This window comes from Dasypus novemcinctus, chromosome 20 (genome assembly GCF_030445035.2).
Source record: "Dasypus novemcinctus isolate mDasNov1 chromosome 20, mDasNov1.1.hap2, whole genome shotgun sequence".
Taxonomy (NCBI): Eukaryota; Metazoa; Chordata; class Mammalia; order Cingulata; family Dasypodidae; genus Dasypus; species Dasypus novemcinctus.
Genome location: NC_080692.1, coordinates 37531123 through 37544914, shown reverse-complemented (window position 1 = coordinate 37544914; position 13792 = coordinate 37531123). Strand labels below are relative to the sequence as shown.

General features: G+C 36.8%; 1 protein-coding gene across 19 annotated transcripts in view; it reads left to right on the top strand.

Moving 5' to 3' along the window:
* Nucleotides 1-13792, top strand: part of EPS8 (EGFR pathway substrate 8, signaling adaptor) — a 182101-nt gene that overhangs the window by 64598 nt on the left and 103711 nt on the right. For 3 of the 19 annotated variants that reach the window (XM_058282844.1, XM_058282843.1, XM_004460308.4), the window contains exon 1: nt 8125-8178. The exons of 15 other annotated variants lie outside the window; for them this stretch is intronic. The gene's annotated coding sequence lies outside the window, so the exon portion shown is untranslated. Of the gene's footprint in view, nt 1-8124; nt 8179-13792 lie in introns of those variants that run through there. One more of the 19 variants, XM_058282840.1, reaches the window with a different exon arrangement.

Below are 13792 nucleotides of genomic sequence, written 5' to 3'. Positions count from 1 at the left end.
GTCTGATGCTATTATTGGGAGTACAGAAAGACTCCGCTCTACTACCCTTTCTTTTTTTCTTTTAATGGTATCGATATAAAATAAGCCTACATTTTGATTTCTAAAATTAGAATTTGCCACTGAAAACATTAATCTAAGATGTATGTATATTTATTTTGGCCTAGAGGAAAAAAATCTTAAACATATTCATACCTAATATGTATACAATGAAAAATCCATGCTGACAAATAAGAGAAAGCTTCCCATTGATCTAAAAGGAAAAGTGAAAAATCAGCAAGAAAATTTTGAAAAAGTTATGGGGAAATTGTTTTAAAGAGAAATCAACATCAACACTACATTTAAAAATGTGTAACTTTTTTCTCCCTCAGATTAGAATAGATTTTCAAAACAATAATATCTGGTGTTTGGGTAAATGTGTGGGAGAACAGAAGAAATATCTCGTAAACTGCTGGTGGGAGTATAAACTGGTATGACATCTCTGGATGACAATTTTGACAGCGTATCAATAACCTTAAAGGGCATACCCTTTTATATAGCGTTTCTCACTTTAGAATTTTCTAAATTTTATTTTAGAAAACATTTCTTGCTTTAGAATTTTCCTCTAAAAAGGCAAATAATGTGTATAAAAATTTTAGTACAAGGATGGTAATATTTATGATAGAGACATGCTAGAAGCAGTGTAACTGCTCAACAAACATGAGTTACGGTTTTTGTGGTTTTAAACAATAAGGCTATAGATTTTAATGATGAACCATTCATAGTATGGTCTTCTTTTTCGTAGGATGGTGTTCTTTTTAGTTGTGACTCTTCATTCAGGAGACATCATTAAGTTATAATAAAAATATACAGACCCATGTAGAGAGTGGCTTTGTTTCAATTTTTAAAAAATGTATATATGTGTAGAAAAAAATACAAAAAGAATAGCGTGTCAGAGTAGTTATTATTGAGCTAGTGATTTTTGTATTCCTCTGAGTTTTGTGTGTTGTAAATTTTCTGCCATGTGTTAATTTTTATAATAAAAATAATATAAAATATAGTAAAAATTAAAACATACATCTCATAGGTGATTAATGAAACACTAGAAATCATGCAGGTGCTTCTTATGACTGAATTTGCTGGAGAAGTAAAGTGTATTTTTATTGTTTTTTAAGTTTTCAAGAAAATCCTTTTAATTTGATGCATAGACAAAGGCAGAATAGACTTTCTGCTATGTGTAAGAAATGGAAAATAAAATTCACTCTTGCCAAGAAGGAAAACCGATGGCCTGGGATGTAGAGCAGTACACTTTCAAACTGGAGAGCAGCCTAGGTTTGAAGATGGATTTTTAAAATATACTGGTTCATGGAAAGGACTGCTTCCAGGAAATTACTTTTTTGTTGAGTCCCACAAACGTTGTTCTTTTTCTTTATGAGTATTATATAGTTTTTCCCCAGGATTGCTTTCATTCAGTCCATCAAGGAAAGCAATTCAGTAATTCATCTAATTCTTTAGTAGTTCATCTGGTGTATGTTGAAAATGTTTTGGTGAGTGGGGAATGCCATTTAACTGTGTATAGCAGATAGACAGTTGGGTAGATTTTCTTTGCTTTGTAAGAGAAGTTTGAGTTCCTCTATTGTGATGTTTGGTTTGTAATATTTTCTTGCATTTGTATCCATCCTGGGTATATTTTGATGAATATTTGATTGCCTATTTTGCATCAACTGCTATGCCAAGTTTTGGAATACAGTGGCAAACAGGAAAAGACATAGCCCCTTCCCTCTAGTGTGGAAGACAGTTCAATGTAAGTAACACACAGAATCACAAATTGTAATAGGTTTTAGAAAAAGAGGAAATGTCCGATAGAGAGTACTATAGGGGGGAAACGGACTTTGGACCAGTGGTTAGGGCGTCCGTCTACCACATGGGACATCCGCGGTTCAAGCACCGGGCCTCCTTGACCTGTGTGGAGCTGGCCCATGCGCAGTGCTGTTGCGCGCAAGGAGTGCTGTGCCACACAGGGTGTCCCCCCGCGTAGGGGAGCCCCACGTGCAAGGAGTGCACCCATAAGGAGAGCCACCCAGCGCGAAGGAGGGAGCAGCCTGCCCAGGAATGGCGCCGCCCACACTTCCGAGCCGCTGATGACAACAGAAGCGGACAAAGAAACAAGACGCAGCAAAAAGACACAGAAAACAGACAACTGGGGCAGGGGAGGGGAATTAAATAAATAAAAATAAATCTTAAAAAAAAAAAAAAAGAGTACTGTAGGGGTGTGGGGTATGGGTAAACTTATATCTTTTACATGGGATTATCTGAGTGTGCTTCTCTAGCATGTGACATTCAAGCTAAGACTCGGAGAATGAGGAATGGAGAAACTAAGTTCTAGGCAGAGGGAATAGCGTGTACAGAGTCCCAAAGCTGGAGGAGAGCAGTCCTTGATTTAGGTGCTATCAGAAAGACAGTGTGACTAGAGCAGAGTGAGAGAGGAGGAAGTGAAAAGAGAAAAAAGTGGAAAAAGAGGCAGGAGCCAGATCCTGAAAGGCCTTTTAAGCAGTGAGGTTTTGATCATTTGTAACAGTTTCCAGAGTGTGACTGCCAATGAGCATCTTTGACAGTGTGGTCTGATCATATTAGTAGCACGACCACTATGTTTTCCATCACCCTGCAGTGAGGAAGAGTTACAATTTCTTGTGTTACCTCATTTGATCCATACAACCATCCAGTAAGGAAAAAAAATATTACTTGAATTATTTAGAGGAGAAAACACAGGCTTAGAGACTTGGCATGTTTTTAAGCTATCATGACTTACTTTGAGTCAGGAGTTGTTTTCATTCAGTCTCTATGAGAAAGATATTTTCCTTTCATAATAATCACATAGACTTAGTGAAGTAACTTGGACGATGTCATACAGCTGTAAATAATGCTGGAGTTTGAACCTGTTTTGTACATGAACCTGAGCTCTTACAACTATATTCTATTGCCTATATTAATGTTTGGTTACGGATATGTGATACTAAGTTGTAGAGTAGGGGATGGTGAAGAGGGCAGGTAAGATTTTGAGTCTCAAATCCAGGACTCTTTTGACATAGGTTTATTTAATCTACTTTCCATAGCCCCATGTCAAGGATACAAAGGAATTCTAATTTAGTGTTAGAATTGTCACTGAAAGGATTTGAAACTCTGCAAACTAAATAAGATTAAGAAAAGGATTTGAAGCTCTGCAAACTAAACAAAGATTAAGAACAACACTTTATTGACTGAAAATAAGCTTGAAAGTGACCCTTAATATTTTGCCAAACCAGAGAACACACTTCACTGTATTAACAGTTTCAGCCAAAGGCCACAACTCAATTTTTCTGCCTTCAAAGAAGTTAAACCGCTTTTAAAACTGATCTGTCCTCTGGCAATTTAATATCAGTGTATCACTGTGGCAGCCAGCTTCGGATTGTGTTGAAGTGTTGCTGTAATGTCTTCTCTTGATATGATTGCAATACTTCTAAATGCCACTGTCCTCCCTGATTTAAGTCTTAACTGCCAGTCCTATTTATTGGCAACATACAAGCCTCAAGGATCATTTGATTGCAAGTTTAGTGGCGGCTTTTATTTTCAAAGGATGATATAAATTATTTCCTTTGAACTGCTACACGCACAGCTTTTTCTAAAGTGTTACTGTGAAAACAGGCATTTTATTCCCTTTATTGTAATGCCTCCTGACTTAATTTTTCAAGGCTGTTTGTATAGTGTTTGCTAAATAAATCATTGCAGTATTGTAGCAGATACATGCTTGGGAGTTAAACTTGGGCATTTCTCCCAATTTTTTAATAAGATGGTCCCTGTCCGTATTCACAATACGTTTTCTGTCTTTGCTGATTTGCCTCTGCCCTCCCCACTCCCTCCTTCCTTACTCCCTCACTCCCTTCCCACTGGTATAGCAGACAATTATAGACAGGAGAGGTGAAGTCTCATTATCGATAGTTGCCTGACTATATTACCACAGCATTAAGGCAAAAATACTCTGGAAAGGATTGATGCTTTTATATGACATGCCTTTTTCTTTCTAGATGGACTGTAAGAACCCAGAAGTTCTTATGCTTTTAATAAGCTAAAGTATTCCTATCATTTTTTAGTGTTTAAACTTTTCTGAAAAGGATGGGTTTTGGGGATTTATATGTTTAATAATGCTGATTTACAAGGAACATCCTATCAGTTGGTTTGATTTGCATTCACTGAGGCAGTTACATGGCTTGCAGTCATCACCTGAGTCAGGTGAAAGGCAGCATTCTTAAATGAAGTCTTAAGATGGGAAATATTGGGACTGCATCCCACGTGCTTTGATTTTTCCCTCCTCTCAGAAATTCTTAGTATCTATTGGTTTTCAGCAGAATCTATTTAAGTAGGAATTTTTCAGCAGAAATGGGAAGTTCTATAAAAAGTGCTTGATAATTTCTAGGATGACATTACAGGTGTCCTCATAGCAACCAATAATTTTTCCTTATTCATCATTGGGTTTTGTTTTCTTTTTTTTTTTTCATTAGAGAAGTTGTAGGTTTACAGAAATACCATGCATAAAATAATAGAGTTCCAATATACTGCCCTATTAATTGTCATTAGGTTTTCTGACTATTTTAGAGATTTCGTTCTTTCCTGAAAATTTACCATTTTATATCAAAAAGAGTAAAACTGCTAATTAATGTCTTTTAGCAAATCTTTTGAATGATTAATTAGGTTTTCTCTTTCTAAATTAGAAATAGAAAAGAGTTCTAGAACATTAGATCTGAATGATACCTTACAAATTATTCTTATTGGTCTCATTTTACAGGTGAGGAAATAGAGGCTGAGAGAGGTTAAGTTGCTTCCCAGGGTTACAGAGCTATTAAGTGGCAGGCTTGATACATAAACACAAGCCTTAGATTTCCTAGTGCTGAGATCTTTATACTTTACAAATTTATAGGCTGAGAATGAAAATGAGAAATAACTTTTTTTTTCCTTCAAATTTTTTTGGCTTTCATTTGAAATTGCCAGACAAGGTGGCATCTTATTGGAACTGAACAGTGATTCCTAGGTTGAAAATCACACCTAAAATCAGTTATGTTGGTTTGCCTGGGGTTCCCCAGAGTGTATTCCTAAGCATTACCAATCTAAAGCAAAACTACCATGTTGTTCACTTATGTACTATTACATCATCTTGCAGTTTATCTTTCTCCAGTCAGTATTTCCCTAACTTATTGTAAGACTCATGCCATCTGTAGCTTTGGAGATTTAATTATGAACTCATTCTTCTAACGAATTTATGGGAAGAATGAAAATATTGATCCTGTTTTTTATATTTATTCACCTCAAGAAGTGGCCATTTATTTATTTTTCACTTTTCACCTTTAATCCAAGTTCTATGACCAAAAAATTTGCTCTAAAACCATAGTGACTCATTTAATCTTTTATTAAGACGAACAAACTGATTCTTCCTCTCATTCACATGCTGTGCATATTTGCCCTTTTGCATACCTGTAATAGATTGATATTTAGACGTGATAAACTGTTAAAGCATTTGGTTAATCATTTTACCCATATGATTTTAGCTAACTTAGCTTGTGTGTTACTGAGATTCGACCATATGTATTTGAGAGTTTCTCCTAGAAACCCCTTTCAGACACTCTCAGAGTACATTATTTTCCTACTCCTGTTAAAAAAGATTTTAAAGTTAGAAAGAGAAGCAGGGTTGATTTAGAGAAGATAAAGCCAATAGTGAATCTTAGGAGAGGAAGGAATGAAAGACTAATGAGGAAGTGGAGTTCAACTCTACAGGAACTGAGAATGAAGCTCTGCGTATACTTTCAAGATGAATGGATTGTGACATTGTTGATCCATTCTGCCTGGCTGTCCTAACAATTTATGTAAATGGCCTCTTGTCATTTCGGTTCTGGTTATCTTAGTTGACAGGTTATGCTGCAGCGTATCTTGTCTGCCTCTATATTTGTTGTTACAAAGTGTTACAAAGATGTAGGGCAAGGATACAAATGGAGATGTGTGTATGTGTGAAATATGGAACGTCCTTCAATGGCCATGGAAAAATGAGCAGATACCAAATCTATTCACATTCCAAATATATTTTTCAAGTGGCAACTTCTGGCAAACTTCCTTGTCTTCAAAGATAGGGAATCAACAAATATTCATGAATCTTGCTTAGATTTACCCTATGGTTTTTGATGTCTTAAGTGTGTATATGAATCACTATGGATGGTTTTAGTCTATGCAGATTTTTATTAGAATTCTGAACAATATTTAATCATATAACAGCCTATACCTGATTAGCTTTTCACATATCTATCACTAAGCTCTTTACTAATGATTTTGAACCAAAAGGTGTATCAGAATTCTGTTACTTTAAAGAGGGAAGTTGGGTGTACCTGTTGACTTATTATTAGGACAGTGTTATTTTAGAAGAAAAAATAGGGATATTTCCAAACAGCAACATTTTTAGCATTTGGCAGACCCATGGACCTAAGAGGCATTATCTTAAAAATGGCAGGGCTTAGAATCGGGATGGTCTCTAAGATCCGTTACAGCTCTCAATGACTCCTTGAAATGTTGGGTTGAAAATTTGTGATTACATTGTTCATTTTGTAGAAGGCTTTTCCTTTGGCCACTTTTGATACTGATCTCCCTCAGCAAAGAGGTTATTTTAGTAATTTCTGCTGTTCTCCCTATTGGTTTCAAGGCTTTAATAGTCTTCCCTTCTCACCCCCTTGGTAATGCTGCCCTGTATCCTGTGTTTTTTTCCTGATGCTGTTATGCTTCAGTTTGGGTTCCCCAGGAATCAGACTCTGGGATGGAGATGAGTGTACAAGACGTTTATTAGAAAGTGCTCTGGGGGTCAACCCCTATGAAAGGGAAGGAAGGAAGCAGTTGGGACAGAGGAAGAAGTTGGGTTGCTATGCAATCTTGGCAAAGATCTGACTCCATGGGGAGCTTGGAAGCTGGAATGGCTGTTGACACCATTGTCCTGAGTTGGGTTGAGAGTCCAGAACTTTATACCCCCTGTGGCAACTGGTCTTTGGATGTGGACTTCACTGGGAAGGGGGCATGACCCTGTATGAGCAAACTCTTCAGTTAAGGTTGCTCTCAAGGAGGGCTAATAGATTAGTGCTATCTGCTGGCATCATCCACAGAAGCAGGGAATAGATCTTTCAGTTCTGGAAGGGGGTATGAGTGGCACATCACAAATTAGACCCACCTTATTTCACACAGTTTCTCAGAGACAAACACTCTTGAACTCTTGGAGGTGTATTTGTCTTATACCCCCACCATTTAAAAACTATGATTGACACCCTTTGAAGGCAGCTGTGGTTTTATTACAGGGGCCTCAGCTCCAAGTCTCTACTTCTTGTGTGCTCAAGACCTCTTCTGTCTCTTCATGGGTGTCCTCCGTCCAGTCGTGCTGGTTATATCCCATACTGAGGAAAAGTAGGGTCAGAATTCTAGCTCAGCTCTGCTCTCCTGAGAGAGCACTTTCTTTTTCTCCTTGAGGGGCGTCTCATTACCAAATTCACTCTCTGCCTCAGTGCTAAGGAGACTGCAGTGATCACTCCTTGTGGCCACAGCTGGCAGCATTTACTTTTGTGCTTACCACCCTGGCCATCATATCTAGCTTTGATTTGACACTGGGGGAATTTTCTTTGATGCAAATAAAACTATGTGTTTTTTTTTTTTTTTACACCCTTTCTCCCCTTTTCTAAGGGTTTACAATGGAAAGCCGTCTTCATTAGCTCAGTTGACTATCTTGCACCCGAAATTCCCACAAGTTACTTAACCTCTATTCCTCAGATTCCATTTCTTTAAAATGGGAATAATAATAGTGTCTAGCTGAATAGCGTTAGTGTATAGCACATAATAAGTTCTCAATAAATATTAGCCGTTAGTATTTGCACTGTTTTAAAAGCTTTGTTTTATTACCTTGGGGAATAGTTGAAAGTATAGTAGTAGCTGTGTTTACTTACTTACCAAGAAAAGGAAGTCTTAGTTAACGCCCTAAAGCAACCAAAGTAGAAACTTTGTTCAGTATTGTACAATGCAGACACTGAGACCTAGAGCCCCGCCCTTTCTGTGATATGCCAAAGGTCACTTGGCACCATAAGCCAACCGAGAGGAATGCCCTCTCACTATTGCCTGGACAGCTGCTTAGAGGAGTTTGCCTGGATTGTGTGGGTAGGTAAATTTGAGTTTGTGAATATTTTCTTTGCTAAGGAGGACTCTCAAAGGCCTAATTATTATATTAGTGCATATTCATAGATCCTAAAACCATAGCAATACTTAGAGTCTAAGGAAACCCTTTGACAATTTTTAAGTACCCCATTCGTTATTCAGAGTAGATTTTGAGCTTGGTGAAGTAGGCAACACCCCAGGTTCCACAGGGTCTGCCTTCTATCCTGTTACTGAGATGGGGATTTAAAGAAATTCTTCCCTTAGGTCATGGTGTTTGAGAGAATCATTTTCCCCTGTAATATAGCCAAGAGGTCTGACTATAAAAAGTTGGGAAATCACAGGCATAATATGTCAAGTTTTCTTAAAATTACTTTGAAATTAATCTGATATGCAAAACACTGTGATTATCCCATAAATATCACCTGCTTTGGATTGTTTATACAATGTTAGTTGAACTATGAAAATTTGCTTATTAACCAAGTTCAGGCTTCTTAGGTTGTTATTGGCTTTGAGTCTACAGACTTAACTCTGCCAAATTTCTGTGTAAACATTTTGCTTGGGACCTAAAAGTAGTTGAATATGTGTATTTAAAGTTTTTTTTTCTTTTTTTAAAGCCCATGTATGTTAATGGAACTTGTAAATATTTAAATAGTCAGTAAATGGGAGTTTTTAAAGAAAAATCCTTTTAGAAAACCGATTTTATAAATATGGTGTTTTAAAATATCAAATTTGAGCTTAGTGACAAGCATGTATAATTTTAATGTAGAGACCTAACCTAATACTTTAATTTTTAGAGCTTTTATTGACTTATTCATTACACTTAATTTTATTTGTAAGGAAGTTTTTTTGGTGCTGTTTTGTTACTGATAAATGTAAGGCTAAGATTTAAGCTATTTAAAAAATACCACCACCACCACCAACAAACAGTATCTAATGACATTATATCACAGCATTATAGACAGTGAAAAAAATATCTAACTGGTCAAGTCACTATCTTGGTACTGGGAAATGTAATGCTTGCCTTGAGTTCATGTTCCAGGGTTATGGCTATTTGTATCCTTTTAAAAATATATTCCTTGATGTGCATATTTTCCTATGTTATTTATCAAGACTCTGCTACACCATAAGGAACAATATCAGTTTACAAAACTTTGAAGTACCCACACAAGCACCCCATGCAGCTTTTTGTTAGCATAAGTAGTAGATGAGTTTCCCTGAGATAATAATGGCTGGGTTTGTTCTGACCCTTGTGGCAAAGATCTGGTCAGCGTTTCAGGTCAAATTTCAAGGTAAAGAGGTGCATCGTTAAAAAAAACCTAATGTGTGCTCTGGGAAGGAACGGTATGTAAAATAGTTTATCCTCTGACCCACCTAGTCTCACCTTGAAGATAATATCCTTGCATCCACTATACCTGGAATGTTTTAAAAGAGATTTCTGTTTTCAGCAGCTAGATTGGAAGCAGACTTTTTCAGGTTAACTTCAGTAAGTTTCATATAAGAGGAAATGACTGTGGAGGGAATAAGCTGTTTAGTCTCATTTTCTATGTAAACAATTCCAAAATAAATTGTGTGGGGAAATTTCGTTTTTGGTTTATTTTTCAGTGATATCATGTGTCATAAATTCATCAAGGTAGGTATGTAGTTAAGACAACTGCCTTGAAGTTTTAAGGGGACAAAATCTGCTCATTATATTTTAGATTTTTGAGTAACGTAACTGTCTAAAATTTTTTTGTGTGCAGAGAATATAATGAAGTGGATTATCATGTAGTCTTTTGATACTTTAATCTATGGGATATGTCTAATTTAATTTTTAATGTTTTAATTTGACTCATAAATACATAGAAATTGACTTTTCAGATATATGAAGAAATGACTTCTTATTTTGCTTAAAATTTGAGACATTTGTATACAGAATCTTATGTGTAGACTATATTAATTAGATATGGGAATTAGAAGAAGTTTGTGGTTGTTTTAACTCTCAGTATGTTTTCTACAGTGTTGAAGAGATTTGTGATACATTGTTTCTCTGTATTTGGTAATGTAAAATCTGAACTGAATGGAATGTGCGTTTCTTAAGCTTGCCTCAGATTACATATGGACATTTGTCCTAGAAGGCTTTGGCTTTAGGAACCTTAATTTTCATTTTGCTGATAATTGTGTCAGATGTAATTCAGAACCTTATTATTTAACTTTTCTAATTATATAATCCTAATAACCAGATTTAAAATACTGATAACTTTGACAGTATTATTACTATTATGTTCCATTGTATTCTTTATCTTTTTTCATTATGTCTAAGAAAATACCCCCCCCCCCACCACCATTTTGCTGGTTATTTTTCTTTACTCCACTGTTTCATATAATTTGCCAGACTGAAGACACAATTTTGTCCATTAATAGGGCTATGAATATCAATATTGAACACACAATCTGGGGTTGTAATTGGGGAAAGCCCTCCTGCTGCTCTGGCCTGGCAATCTAAAGGAGTTTTCAATAAATTCTCTTAATTTATTCAAGCCCTGGACTCATGAAAGCCAGTTCGACTCCCCTTTAGTCATTCATAACTCATGTTGCAATCCCCTAACCAAATATTGTTAATGGATTTCCCATTCCTCATCATATAAAATACAAACTCCATCTAGAAATTTAAAATTTCTAGTCATGAATCTTCATTTGTGGCCTAGCCTTCTTGCTCTTTACTCCTTACTCCTCCCATATCTTGCTTTTTTCTTTATTCATGCCCTGAGTAGAAAGTCGTGGCTAATCACTGCCATGCAGTTTCTCCTCCTCCCCTCTCCTGACATTGAAAGTCATCTTTCTGTTTTGTACTTTCTATATTTTCTTATTGTACCTCATGTTCTATCTTGTGTTATAGTTATTTTTATGTCTTATATCTTTTATACAAAAACAACCACTTTTCAAGGCTTGCGTATTGAAGTCTCTGTCTCATACCATAATGTCCTGGAAGTGGTTTTACCTTGTTTTTCCTATGTTGCCTTGTGTTCAGTAGCTACTGATTAGAAATATTTGGTGCCTGAATAAATGGGAAGACCTGACAGTGAGTTATTGACTACCAGGCATTTTATTCCTCCTTTGGAGTGGTCATTTGGAAACAGAGGACGTTAACTTGAGATCTAAAGAAGTATGGCATGGCTGTCTGAATCAGAGCAGCCCCCAGCAGAGAAACCTGAAGGAACAACCAAGGTCACAGAGACATGTTTTAGATCTTGTTGCATGTGATTTAATACTGGCTCAGGGAGAACAGCCTTTCTAGGTAAAGATCAGATATCAAAGAGTCACATAGACTTTGTAGGTATTGCTACAATTCTGTGAGAATGTTTTTCAAGAATTCATACTTTGAGAAGAAATACAATCACTTCTGCAGTGATGCTTGATTTGCAAATGAGAATTTGTTCCTATATGGTTAAAGTTTGTGAACAATTTGAGCAGATTTTATATTTGCTTATTTGGTTTTTTTTTTTAATAAAGATTTATTTATTCTCCCCCCCCCCCCCGCATTGTTATTTACACTTGCTGTCTGCTCTCTGTTCATTTGCTGCGTGCTCTCTGTGTCTGCTTGTCTTCTCTTTAGGAGGCACTAGGAACTGAACTTGGGACCTCCTATATGGGAGAGAGGCACTCAATCGCTTGAGCCACCTCAGCTCCCTATTTTGTTGTGCCTCTCATTGTCTTTCCTCTTTGTGTTTCCTTCTTGTACCATCTTGTTGAGTCAGCTCGCCATGCCTGCCCATCGTGCCAGCTCACTGTCTTGCTCGTCTTCTCCCTCTCCCTCTCTCTCTGCTTCTCTCCTTGTTTCTCCCTCCCTTCCCTTCTCCCTCTCACTTCCTCTCTTCCTTTCTCTTAATGATGGGAGACAATAAATAGTCCCTGTAAGTAGCAATACAGCACAACAGAGCAAAATCTAACTTGTTTAACCCACATTGTAAAAAGAAGGCCATAAATTGACCAGTGGGAATAAATGGATAGGCCCAAAAGAGAGCACACACTGAGATGTGAGAATACAAGGTCGGTGGCCTCCTGGATGTAAAATACACCTTACTCTTAAGCAATAATTGTATTTCATATTTTTGAGCTTTTACTATGTGTTGAGGTGCTTTGGTAAAGGCTTGACATGGTTTATTTCATGTATCCTCACAAAAACATATAAAGTAGGTAATATTGCAGTCTTTATTTTATAGATGAGGAACATGAAGCTTAGAAGGGTTTATTAACTTGCCCGTGGTCAATCATTTGTAAATATAAAAGGCAGAGCCAATTCTTGAACAAAGTCTGGCTTCAGGGTCTTAGATCTTAGAGTCTCTTATACTGCTTTGTAGATTATAAATAAGTAACTTTTACATATATTACTTTGTGTTTAATAGCTGCATCAGATTGGCATCACAGGCTGCTTTACTGCTGTTATAGATGAAAAAATAGAAAAAAAAACCACCTCAGGCTAAGAAACAGAGAGTTGATCAGAGGCAGAGTAATAACTGAAACCTTGTGTCTCTGACAGTTAATGAGGGTTTTTTCCTTGGGGCTTATACGTACAAAAGGGAGAAAAATTGGGCAATTAGGGATAAGGAGGTAAGATGAACTGAGGAAGAGAGAAAAAAATGATTATATTAAGTTGGAAGTTGGAAAAAGAAAAGGAGGTGAATTTATAACAATATGTCCAGTGACTAAAATTTCAGAGCCCAATGGAGAATGAGCAATAGGAACCTCTTCTACAATCACATTCCCCTAAAGGAACTAAAATTAGCACCAGTTTCGACGCAGGATTATGATATGAAAAATCGGAGATCGAGAGCCTAAATTGGTTATATTGTAAATACTGAATAGTAGTAGGCTTAGAATAAAGATAGAGGGAAGATCTACATGAGATGAAGCCATCAAAACTGTATTTTTACTTCTTTGATAGCATAAGACCTTTTTTTTTTCTTTAGGTCGTAAGTTACTTGGTGGTAGGCATTATGCTCATTTATGTTTATATTTCTTAGAGGACTGTGGTAGAAGTAAGTGCTTAATAGTGTTTGCTAAACTGAAGGTTTGAGAGTTAGTAAGAGTACATTTCTTTACTTGGGTGGTAAGAGTCAAGTTTTATAAAGGTGATATAAATAAGGGTAGAAAGCAGAGGTTAGCATTCTGTGGTCAGTGGGCCAAATCATCCCCGTTTTTTTTTTTTTTTAAGATCTATCTGTTTGTCTTTCCATCCATCTGTCTGTCCTTCCATCCATCCATCCATCCATCCATCCATCCATCCATCCCCCCTTGTGGCTTGTTCCATTCTTTGCTCTCACTTCTTTCTGTCCATTCTCTGCACATTTTTTCTGTATCTGCTTGTCTCCCTTTGTTGCATCATCTTGCTGCACCAGCTGTCCGCAGCACACAGACAGTCAGCTCTCTGTGGCACACAGGCCAGATTGCCTTCACAAGGAGGCCCTGGGACACAAACCCAGGGCCTCCCATATGGTAAATGGGAGCTCAACTAATTGAGCCACAGCCGCTTCCCATCCCCCTGTTTGTTTTTTAAGGCTTATGAGCCAAGAATAGTTTTTACATTTTTAGCAGGTTAATTAAAAAGCAAAACAAGAATGTATGACAGAGACCTAAAATA